Here is a 10,927-nt window from a genome sequence, read left to right on the forward strand (position 1 = left end):
ATCCCAATTACAGGAGCAGGCAGTCAAAGAGGTGAACAGGCCTTTGTGTCAGCAGGTTAATATCCTGTCAGGCGTGGACGTTCATGCAATCTCCAGCACGTGATCCACCAGGATATGTGTGCATGTACTGTACGCATCAGTTGCAGCATATAGACCTCTCAATTTACTTCAGGTCAATTATAAAAAATGTCATGTTGAAGTGATTTTCTTCCTTCGTATTTGTCAGAATTGGTTGATCTCCTCAGTGGGAGAATGAGTGTTGAAGGTGTATGTATGGAGCCAAAAGTCAAACTAATTGTAAAAGGCCTATTCTAGATAACTCAGTGTCATCTTATTTACAGTATTTACTCTGGGAAAAGAACTTGACAAAATACCACCTTTGACTGTTGATAACAGGTGTGACATAAACCTTGGATTGCATAATGGAAGTTACATGATTTGTACTCAACACCATCCACCCTGATAGCAATATATCAGTGGCACACTACCTCCACCTTTGTTATTAATAGATGATAGAGGACAGGACAGCCATTTGTTTTCCACTTTTGGTTTGTGGGGTAGGAACTCCACACTAAATTGTTTTTAGCTTATATTTTTCTGCGTGGAGTTGAAGGTTTGCTTTAGCTGAAATCTGTGGCACCTTCTCTCACCGTAACAAAATAGTTAAGACTTTGAGGACTATTTCATATATCAGTTGCTGTAGAAAATAATATATAAATACTAGAGCACTGGTTTATCATCCCAGTTTGTCAGATAGCTGTCGGTGGTGTAATTTCATACATGAACAAGATTTATTAAGCAGCCATAAACTCAACACCTGAGCCCTGTTTGTAGCATCAGTTTGCCTATCCATGTCCTACTGGGGAAGAATTAATGTGTTATTTGCCTCAAAATAAATCAAACATCACAGCAATAAAGAAAATCTGCTTTGTTCAGTTGGCTCTGTATTTACATCTCAGTTCAGCTTCTCATTGTTCTACAGCACAAGCTCTGGGCCAAAATGTCAACAGGGTTGCTAATGTTTTCAATTATTGGAACTAACAATACAGTTATTTACAGTTATTACATATTTGAAGCTGATTGTCCCTCTGAGAAAATGAACCTCTGTGATGTCTTGTGTTATGTTACAGTTGTGACAGCCTCTAGGCCTCCAGACCAGTTTCCTGGTTGTTGGGATCTAGGGAGTGTCTCAGGGGAGTGATGGCTGCCTGATAAGTCAGTCTCGCTCTTCCCTTTGCGTTACTTGGTTTGGTTGGACGTTTGGTTGATTTATTTTTGGTTTTCTTGTGCTTATACATGTTGAGAACAGCCACACACTACACACATTACTGATGACCTGACTGCATAACTTAAAGTTATAATCTGTAACTTTTCCACATTAAAATGTTTAAAAACACCTAGACCTGTGTTCTATATGTTGTTGAGTTGTGTTCTTACATTTTCCCAAATGTTTCCATCAATTCTCAGACCTGAGAAATCTGTGATTTTAATCATGGTAACGTTTCATTGGTCTCCTGTCAGTGACATCATATCCTTTATGATCATGTGTCAGTGTGTTTGTCTGACAGAAGCTCAACACTGACTTTTATCTAGTTTTAAGCCACATACACTTTTTACACCTTGGTGGTTTTCAGCTCTATATTTGAACCAGATGAAGGATTTTAGTCGTCGGACGTCTGGATCTGAAGTTATCAGAGAAACAAGCTGAGGAAACGTTAGACAGCTCAGCTCCCAGCTGCTGGAGACGTCCTGTCCTGTGTCACTGAAGAGCGTCGCTGTATCTCTGATTTTTCTGAGTGTTTCTACAGGTTTTAATCCCCTGGTGTGTTTGTTATGGAGAGGAGGACACCTCTGTGGATAATTCAGCTGCTGGTAAAAACCTGCTGAACGTCTGCTTCATAAGTTATCAGAGAAACAGTCCAAACAAAGGTTAGCAGGAGTCTCAGCAATCACTGGGTCTGTTTGATTTCCTGAACCACTGACACTGAAGGAATCCAAACCGTGAGGAGCCTATGGTCAGGGTGGTGAAGACAACAACTCCCATCATCCCATGCTATTTCATCACATCGCCCAACGCTGTCTTTTGTCATTGTTTTGATTGAGAGACCCCTAGAGGCAGAGTTTAAGAGTCGTGTGATGTCATCACATTTTGTCCTTCCTTTAAGCATTATGTCAGTGCATTACAACTGGAAAGGACCAACACACTAACTGTTCCCATGGAACAGAGTGAATTAAAAAAATCTTGCAAAGGATCGCAAACCTTTGTGTAAGGTAACGCTAAAGTTATTGAAAGGGAAAGTAAAACTTAATGCACACTAATGCCAAAGAATTTCAGGAGAAAAGTTCCCACCATAACCCTTCACTACTGTTTTTTTTCCCTTCTTTAGAAAGTTACATTATTAACTGTGTGCTCAGCTCCTAAGTACCTAAGTACCTAAATAAAGACAATTCATTTACTGCTAATTCAAAACAATAACATGTAAATTTAGTGTTTTTTAGTCAGCATAATGAGGCAACCTTTTTAATGAACATTTGCCAAATGATGCAAAATATTGATTCTGAACAGTTCAGCAGAATATTTACAGTTAATTTGTTTTTCATACAATATTGGCTCTTTCAATAGATTATCAGCATGACTAATATTTTTTACGGTTATGTTTCGGCACTCACAGCACTTAAGAGCAGGAGAAAAATCCTCTTCTCTGTTCACGTCTGAAAAAGTCAACAGTGCCTTGAAGCACAGAACAGGACGCATTACATTAAACTCCCTTCTATTTGGTCTTCATGGTTCTTATGAGGTGTTAGATTCAACTCAAGAATACCTTGTATCTCCAGTTTTGGGGATTTTCAAGCTTTCATCAGTTGAAAGAAAAGCATTCTCCTTCATAGGTTACAACTTCTCTTAGGCTAATAAACCTTCAGAAGCAGATCATCAGGACTCTGTCAAACCCACTGTCATCCTACTGAGCCTCGCATTATTTTTCTCATTTGCAAAAAGATGATATTTCAGAGGTACTAGTTTTCCACCTGACAACAGAGAAATGTTGTTTCTGAGGCTCTCTCAACAAAATACATAACTGGAGAGCAAAATATGTATATTTATTCAAAACCAGCACAATATATGGTAACACCGGTATGTTGGATTGTAATAAAGCTTGTTTGAATACTTCCTGTTTCTATATGCATTTATTCTTATTCTTTTTTTTTATTTGCACACAGGGACAGCTTGATATCATTGCTCAATCATTTGTTACCTCTAGCAGTTTGGGGGTGAAAGGAGGAAAGGTTGTAATTTGTTTGTGCCTCAGGGTTTAATTCTGCAATTGTGTGTGTAAGTGTGATTGCCACACATTTCCAACTGTATTTTTTCTTATCAGCAACTGTTGAATTCAGAAAAGGTTATCAAGAAAAGGAGAGAGGGGGGAGTATGCAGGGATATAATGGGCTATTTGACAAAAAGCAGATAGATTTCTTGAATTAAGTAGACAGTTAGGGCACCTTGCGGCTCTGTGTTTGGCTTCCTTCTCAGGGCTGAATTACAGTACGTCAGCCGGCGGTGTATCTCAGCTGTGAAAGAAACAGCATGAGCAAACAAATCACCGGTAAAAACTTTTACACAGACTTCACTCCTGCATTTTGTTTCTACTAACCCAGCATTACATAAGGGAGAGGTGGATGAATAACAGTGACCGTCCATCGAGATTTGCATGTAAGACTTTGAGCTCTGCATGGTGCCATCACATGTCTCCACGCCGCTAATGGATGTGATTATTTATGAGGGACAACCCATCGGTGGATGCATTTTTAAACTGTAATTGTGTTTGCGGTTTTAAACTGCTTGCCTGCTAGATTAAATTTAAAAGTCAAATGGTTTCATGTAGCACGAGGTAGGTGAAGCTCAGTAGTTGTGTGTTTACAGTTTAGCAGAATGAGGTTCTGAGGCTGTTTGCCAATGCTGAAGACTTCTTGAACTTTTAATGAAAAAGCATGTTGCAATTTATGTGATTGGCGGATAGTTTGTTGGTTGTGGCCTGCCCCGCGAAGATTAAAGGTGCACTGCGTTTTTTGGGACGTGTTCTCTTTGTCTTCTGGACCACACAATAAGCCACAGTGAGTAATGGGCCTCAGGCAAATTAAGCAGCTTGATTAACTCCCCAATATACATCGTGTCTTCACAAATGGTGTCTTTCTTTGCTCTAATGGAGTCCCTAAAGAGCTTATGTGGATAGATTTTGTGGTGAGTGTAGCCTAAAGCGTAGAGAGGTGGCTTCTGCTAAGAGAAAAGCTCTGTGGTGAAGATGCCAGAGCTGGAATGCAGTTAATGGCTCGGAAGGCAAGCTCGTTTAGTCGCATCTACAGCTTCCATGCTTAATGATGATTACCCCATCAGTCCTGGCCTCACTGCAGGCCTCGGAGCAGTACACAGCGTCCTGTGAGGGGGGAGGTGTACACATCACATCACACTCACTTCATTATCACATTACAAATGTATTTATATTAACAAGTCATTTGGTCTGTTACTAACTGCTCAAAATAATATTTTCTTTAAACAACACACTTAGATTTTTCTCTCTACACAAAACAACTTCACTAGAAAATGTAAAAGATCACAGCACCAGTAAGAAATGGGTAAAATAATCACCGTTTTATGCTTGATTTGTCTGACCAACAGCCCAAACTTCCTACATATGGAATGTATAATTGTATACAGTGAAGGTGCTGTGATCTCACAGCAAGGACAGCGTGGAGTTGAATGGATCTGGTACTGAGGACTTAATGTTTAATGCTTAATGACTTAATGTAATGAAGTTTGCATGTTCTTCTCATGTCGGCATGGTTTTCCTCCTCCTATAGTAATACCAGCAAAATTAGCAGGTATAAGCAGGTTTTTTAAACGCAGGCAAACAAGCAAATGTGGTTAAAACTCTGACATGTCTTTGGTCTGGATCACTGTGACACACAAATATAAGCCATTTAACCAGAAAGACACAGTCTTCATTCATTCTACAGTGATTCAACAGTGTTACAGTCTACAGGAAGATGAACAGGTCAGATGAACATGTATCAGTTAAAGCAAGTGATGTGATGTGATTGTGGAAATCGATGGATCAACTTTACACTCGTAGATAGAAGTTGGAGGTTTTTCCTATTCACTTCAATACAGACAGTTTCCTAGTGCTCATTAATGAAATTGCAGATTACCAGGATTCAGTAGGTAAATCCAGATGAGCTGAATTCTACATGAGAACTGAGAGCAAGTATGCTAGAAATCAGTATGTGTTATGGACAACCATTAAGCAACTTCTTATTTTCAGGGGTTTTCATGTTGACTTCAACAGATGCATCTAGTGTACATTCAAAGAACTGCACCTCAGACTCAGCTCTGTGTGATTTGAGCTTGTCTCAGGTGGGGTCCAGCTACAAGAGGTAGTTTCCATGTTGTAAACATACATTCCCACACCGGGAGTTGAACCCGGGCCGCCTGGGTGAAAACCAGGAATCCTAACCGCTAGACCATGTGGGACATGTGATGAGGACCATAGAACAACTATCTTGGCTTCCAAATGACAGGCCTGTTATATCCAGATATGAAGATGTTCTCTTGTAAACATCATGTGAACACTTTAGTTCTCATCTGGTAGCTGCGACCATTGCCCACTCTTAATGTCCCATATGGTCCACAGAGGTCAGGATTCCTGCTTTTCCCCCAGGTGGTCCAGGTTGAAATCCCAGTATGGGAGCAACCACATTTACAGGTTTTTACCCCGGAGCATGATTTCAATATTTGGATTCAGCCCAAGACTACACTCACTATCTGATGTACTGAATTCAAACTAACAAGTGTCTACATATATTTACACCACTGAAGGTCATTAGTAATTGACCAGGGATCTTTAACGTCCCATACTGGGGGTTGGACACCAGCTACCAAAAAAAAACAAACAAAAACTGGTAAAAACCATAACTTCTGAGTGCTAGACCACATGGAGCATAAAGACAGGTGTAGGGATGATTACCACAAACTCACCAGCTCTTAACACCAACAGAAACTTTTAAGGCTTGACTCATGTCCCACATGGTCTAGCGGTCAGGATTCCTGGTTTTCACCCAGGCGGCCCGGGTTCAACTCCCGGTGTGGGAACAACGAAGTCTACAGATAAATTACTTGTAACATTCAGGTGTTGTTATTTATTGTCAGTCACACTATTCAGATGTGGTATGTTGGACTGGACTACAACAGGTCTTTATATTCATCAGAGGAAGACCAAAGATTAGAGTTGAGTGTTTCTGAAATCCTGCTCTGGTGTAAATAAACACAAAGGACTTGTTCCCACACCGGGAGTTGAACCCGGGCCGCCTGGGTGAAAACCAGGAATCCTGACCGCTAGACCATGTGGGACATGACTCTAGCCTTTAAGATTTCTCAGCACAATGGGCAAACCCTGGTATTCTCCAGCTCATCCCATCAGCTGCCCTTTTTGTAGCTTGTCCAAGTGTCCTTGGGCAAGATCCTGAACCCCACTTTGCCCCTGATGGCTGTTCCATCAGTGTATGAGTGAGATGTATGAATGTGTGGGTGAATGCGGCAAGTATTGTAAGGCGCTTTGAGTGGTCAGTAAGACTAGAAAATCGCTATACAAGTCCATTTACCACATGTTTCAAACTGATAATATACTTATATGGATGAAAAGGCTGATACTCTATAAATCCCAGGAAGTGCAGATACATACAACCAAGCTGCCTTAACACAGTCTGACAGTTACCTAAAGAAATCTCTAGCTGTAAATGATCCACACGTTTCCTCATAACTTCCAGAAATATTGTACACTATGTTATTTTTTCCAACTAAATCTGTGATTTTTGACATTGAAATTATTTACGTACTGAAACCAGGCTGTGTCATGATGAATATGTTAGCTTAAACAAATCCACTTCCCCCAGTTTTAAATCAAGAATAGTTCTTAGTACAGGACTATTTTAGTAGCTGATTATGCTGACAGTATGTTAGTATGCTGATTTTCAGCCTCTAGTACAGTACCTGATTTTAATATTGTGTGCAGGCTCAATGTGAATGACACACAACTCTTTTGACTCTAAAACAAAAGTTCATTAGCTTCATGGTTTAACGTCCAAACCTGAAAACTAAAGCAAATATCTCAAAACATGAGAAGATATGACATTCCACGAAACTGGAAGAATCTCCTGACTGGTTCCAGGGGGAGGGATCACATTACTCCTAACCTGGCTCTCTGTCCATTGGCCTCTCTCCAGTGGCTCCCAATTCACTTTAGAATAGATTTTAAGGTTTTACTGTTTGTTTATAAAGCCCTCAATGGATCATCACAGACCTTATAACCCCATACACTACATCCAGGCCCATCAGATCATCAGACATGGGCTTCCACAATGTCCCTCGCACTCACCTCAAACATCTCACCTTCTCAGTCATGGCCCCTAGACTGTGAAATACCCTACCCATGTCAATCAGATCTGCCCCATCCATTGATTCCTTCAAGCCTCGACTCAAAACATTGTTATTCTCATTAGCGTTCGAGCCAACATCAGCTGCCTCCCTCACTTTAGTCTGCTTGCTTGTTTTTGTCGTGCTGTTTTCTTGTCTGCTGATGTTTTTCTTGGTGTTGTACAGCACTCTGCTCAGCTGTTTGCTGTTTTTTAAATATGTTCTATTAATAAATTTGATTTTACTTGATCTCATTTGGTCTGGAAGATAGTCTTAAAACATATAGGAAGGCCCTCTGTGATGCCAGAGCAGCCTGTTACTCATCATTAATAAAGGAAATAAAAACAACCCTCAGTTTTTTTTCAGCTCTGTCTGACAGAGATCATTGCTCTTTTCATCCATGTTTTCCTACAGCTCTCAGTGGTAATGACTTCATGAAGTTCTTTAACAATAAAACTCCTCAATTCCTGCCCTCAGCTGTCACTGATTTATCCTCAAATATAGGAACCTTAGAAACAGCTGTAAACCCTGATATATATTTAGACAGTTTTCATCTTATCTACCTCCACCTACTAACTTCAACGATTTCTTCTTCTAAACCATCAACCTGTCTCTTTCACCCTTACTTAGCACTTCTTTATTAGATATAATCAATCTCTCTTTATTAACAGGACATGTACCACAGGCAGCATGGTGGTGCAGTGGTTAGCACTTTCGCCTCAGTGCTCATAGGTGTGAATGTGAGCGTGAGTGGCTGTTTGCCTCTAAAGAAACGTTTCCACCGCGGGAACCTGGGCTTAAATTTAGTTCTGGGGTAGTTGATCGACCCCCAAAAAGGTACCTGGTCGGGGGGGTAGTACTTTCCAAAGGTTCAAGGACTTTGGGGGGTGTGGTCTACAGTGCTGAACATTTCTGACTGGTCGAGTACTCGCTGCGTTTTATTTCACCCGCCATTTTTAAAAGTCCGCAGGGAGCGGGCACCGAGCGAACACATTTTCCACACCGCGAAACAGGTCCGGGAGAAGGTAAAAAACTGAAACAAGACCTCAAAAAAGAAAAGGACCACAACAACCGCAGTGGCGAGGGTTGCCACCCGTCAAGTATAATACGGGATTGTCCCATATTTGAAAATAAAATGCTGCATCCTGTATTGAATATATACGCAATTTGTCCCCGTATTTTTGTTCATGTTATGTCCTTAAAGTGCTGTGAATAATGTAATGTCAAGTAATAATTTTGCATAGTCTTCCTGGGACTTTAGGCCGCGGTAGAAACGCAGACAACAATGGGCCACAGGAACCTTTTAGCTCCTGGAGAAAAGTACTTTTTGGTTGAAACCTGGCTTATATGTCGGCCCTGTAATAGACTGGCGACCTGTGCAGGTTGTACTCCGCCCTTGCACAATGTCAGCTAGCATTGGCTCCAGGCCCCCTATGACTGCTTATAAGGACAAGTAGTATAGCTAATGGATGTACCACAGTCCTTTAAAGTAGCTGTAATTAAACCTATACCTCCTACTACTCTTGATCCAGGTGTTTCAGCTAATTATAGACCTACTGTACATCCAACTGTCCCTTTCTGTCTAAGATCCTTGAGAAAGCAGTCAGCATTCAGTGTGTGATGTGTGACTTTCTATATAACAGCAGTTGATTTGAGGATTTTCAGTCAGGATTTAGATGCATCATAGCACAGAGACAGCACTGATGAAAGTTACATATGACCTCCTAATTGCATCATATAAAAGGACTCGTCTTTGTACTTGTCTTGTTAGATCTTAGTGCTGCATTTGATACCACTGACCATCACATCCTGTTACAGAGACTGGAACATTTAATTGGCATTAAAAGAGCTGTACTACGCTGGTCGATTTCAGTTTGTACACACTGACATCAGAAGCACATCTTCCTACAAGTGATTCTGTTCCTCTGCTCTTTTTAAATGATATGTAGTTCAGTTCACATTAACCTCTGTGTACTTGTATACACTGTATATAGAGGAAAGCCTTATTACTGCACAAAAACACAGCTCAACAAACTTTACCTGAGACTCCAGACTGAATGACCATCCCAGGTCTCCCTGCCTCTCTGGGCCCAGCTCTGTTCTCTCTGTCTCTTTTGCCTAATGACAACATTATGTTCGCATTTCCATAAGCACCTCAGATTTCATCAAATTGCCTTTGATATGACTGGGGGCTTACCTGGCATTTGTGCGTCGTTTTCCTTTTCCCTGACAAAACACATACAGTGTGCAGGTTATTTACAGTAGTAGGAGAGAGGCAACAGCCATTAACTAATTCAAAGCTAATAAAGCTGAAGCTTAATTAGATTGAACTGAAGAAGCAGAGCTCTAATGAGAAAAGAGAGCGAGCAAGACGCAGTCTGGTTAAAAGTCAGGATTCCTGCTTTTCCCCCAGGTGGTCCAGGTTGAAATCCCAGTATGGGAGCAACCACATTTACAGGTTTTTACCCCGGAGCATGATTTCAATATTTGGATTCAGCCCAAGACTACACTCACTATCTGATGTACTGAATTCAAACTAACAAGTGTCTACATATATTTACACCACTGAAGGTCATTAGTAATTGACCAGGGATCTTTAACGTCCCATACTGGGGGTTGGACACCAGCTACCAAAAAAAAAACAAACCAAAAAAAACTGGTAAAAACCATAACTTCTGAGTGCTAGACCACATGGAGCATAAAGACAGGTGTAGGGATGATTACCACAAACTCACCAGCTCTTAACACCAACAGAAACTTTTAAGGCTTGACTCATGTCCCACATGGTCTAGCGGTCAGGATTCCTGGTTTATACCCAGACAGCCCGGGTTCAACTCCCGGTGTCGGAAAAAGTCCTTTGCGTTTACTTACACCAGAGCAGGATTTCAGAAACAGTCAACTCTAATCTTTGGTCTTCCTCTGACGGTGTGAGAACAATTGAAGTCTACAGATAAATTGCTTGTAACATTCAGGTGTTGTTATTTATTGTGAGGTGTGGTATGTTGGACTGGACTACAACAGGTCTTTATATTCATCAGAGGAAGACCAAAGATAAGAGTTGACTCTTTCTGAAATCCTGCTCTGGTGTAAATAAACACAAAGGACTTGTTCCCACACCGGGAGTTGAACCCGGGCCGCCTGGGTGAAAACCAGGAATCCTGACCGCTAGACCATGTGGGACATGATTTCAGTCTTTAAGGTTTCTCAGCACAATGGGCAAACCCTGGTATTCTCCAGCTCATCCCATCAGCTGCCCTTTTTGTAGCTTGTCCAAGTGTCCTTGGCCAAGATCCTGAACCCCACTTTGCCCCTGATGGCTGTTCCATCAGTGTATGAGTGAGATGTATGAATGTGTGGGTGAATGCGGCAAGTATTGTAAGGCGCTTTGAGTGGTCAGTAAGACTAGAAAATCGCTATACAAGTCCATTTACCACATGTTTCAAACTGATAATATACTTATATGGA

General features: G+C 41.1%; 5 non-coding genes across 5 annotated transcripts; 2 read left to right on the forward strand and 3 right to left on the reverse strand.

Annotated features, from left to right (window-relative positions):
- Positions 1–5,452: 5,452 nt before the first annotated feature.
- trnae-uuc lies at positions 5,453–5,524 on the reverse strand. The gene has a single exon. It is a non-coding gene; the product is annotated as a tRNA-Glu (tRNA).
- Positions 5,525–6,070: 546 nt separating this feature from the next.
- trnae-uuc lies at positions 6,071–6,142 on the forward strand. The gene has a single exon. It is a non-coding gene; the product is annotated as a tRNA-Glu (tRNA).
- A 186-nt stretch (positions 6,143–6,328) lies between these two features.
- On the reverse strand, positions 6,329–6,400 carry trnae-uuc. The gene has a single exon. It is a non-coding gene; the product is annotated as a tRNA-Glu (tRNA).
- Positions 6,401–10,239: 3,839 nt separating this feature from the next.
- trnai-uau lies at positions 10,240–10,311 on the forward strand. Its single transcript has one exon. It is a non-coding gene; the product is annotated as a tRNA-Ile (tRNA).
- A 259-nt stretch (positions 10,312–10,570) lies between these two features.
- Positions 10,571–10,642, reverse strand: trnae-uuc. The gene has a single exon. It is a non-coding gene; the product is annotated as a tRNA-Glu (tRNA).
- Positions 10,643–10,927: the final 285 nt, after the last annotated feature.

Source organism: Seriola dumerili, unplaced genomic scaffold, assembly GCF_002260705.1.
Source record: "Seriola dumerili isolate Sdu_G_001 unplaced genomic scaffold, Sdu_1.0 BDQW01000088.1, whole genome shotgun sequence".
In the NCBI taxonomy this organism is placed as follows: domain Eukaryota; kingdom Metazoa; phylum Chordata; class Actinopteri; order Carangiformes; family Carangidae; genus Seriola; species Seriola dumerili.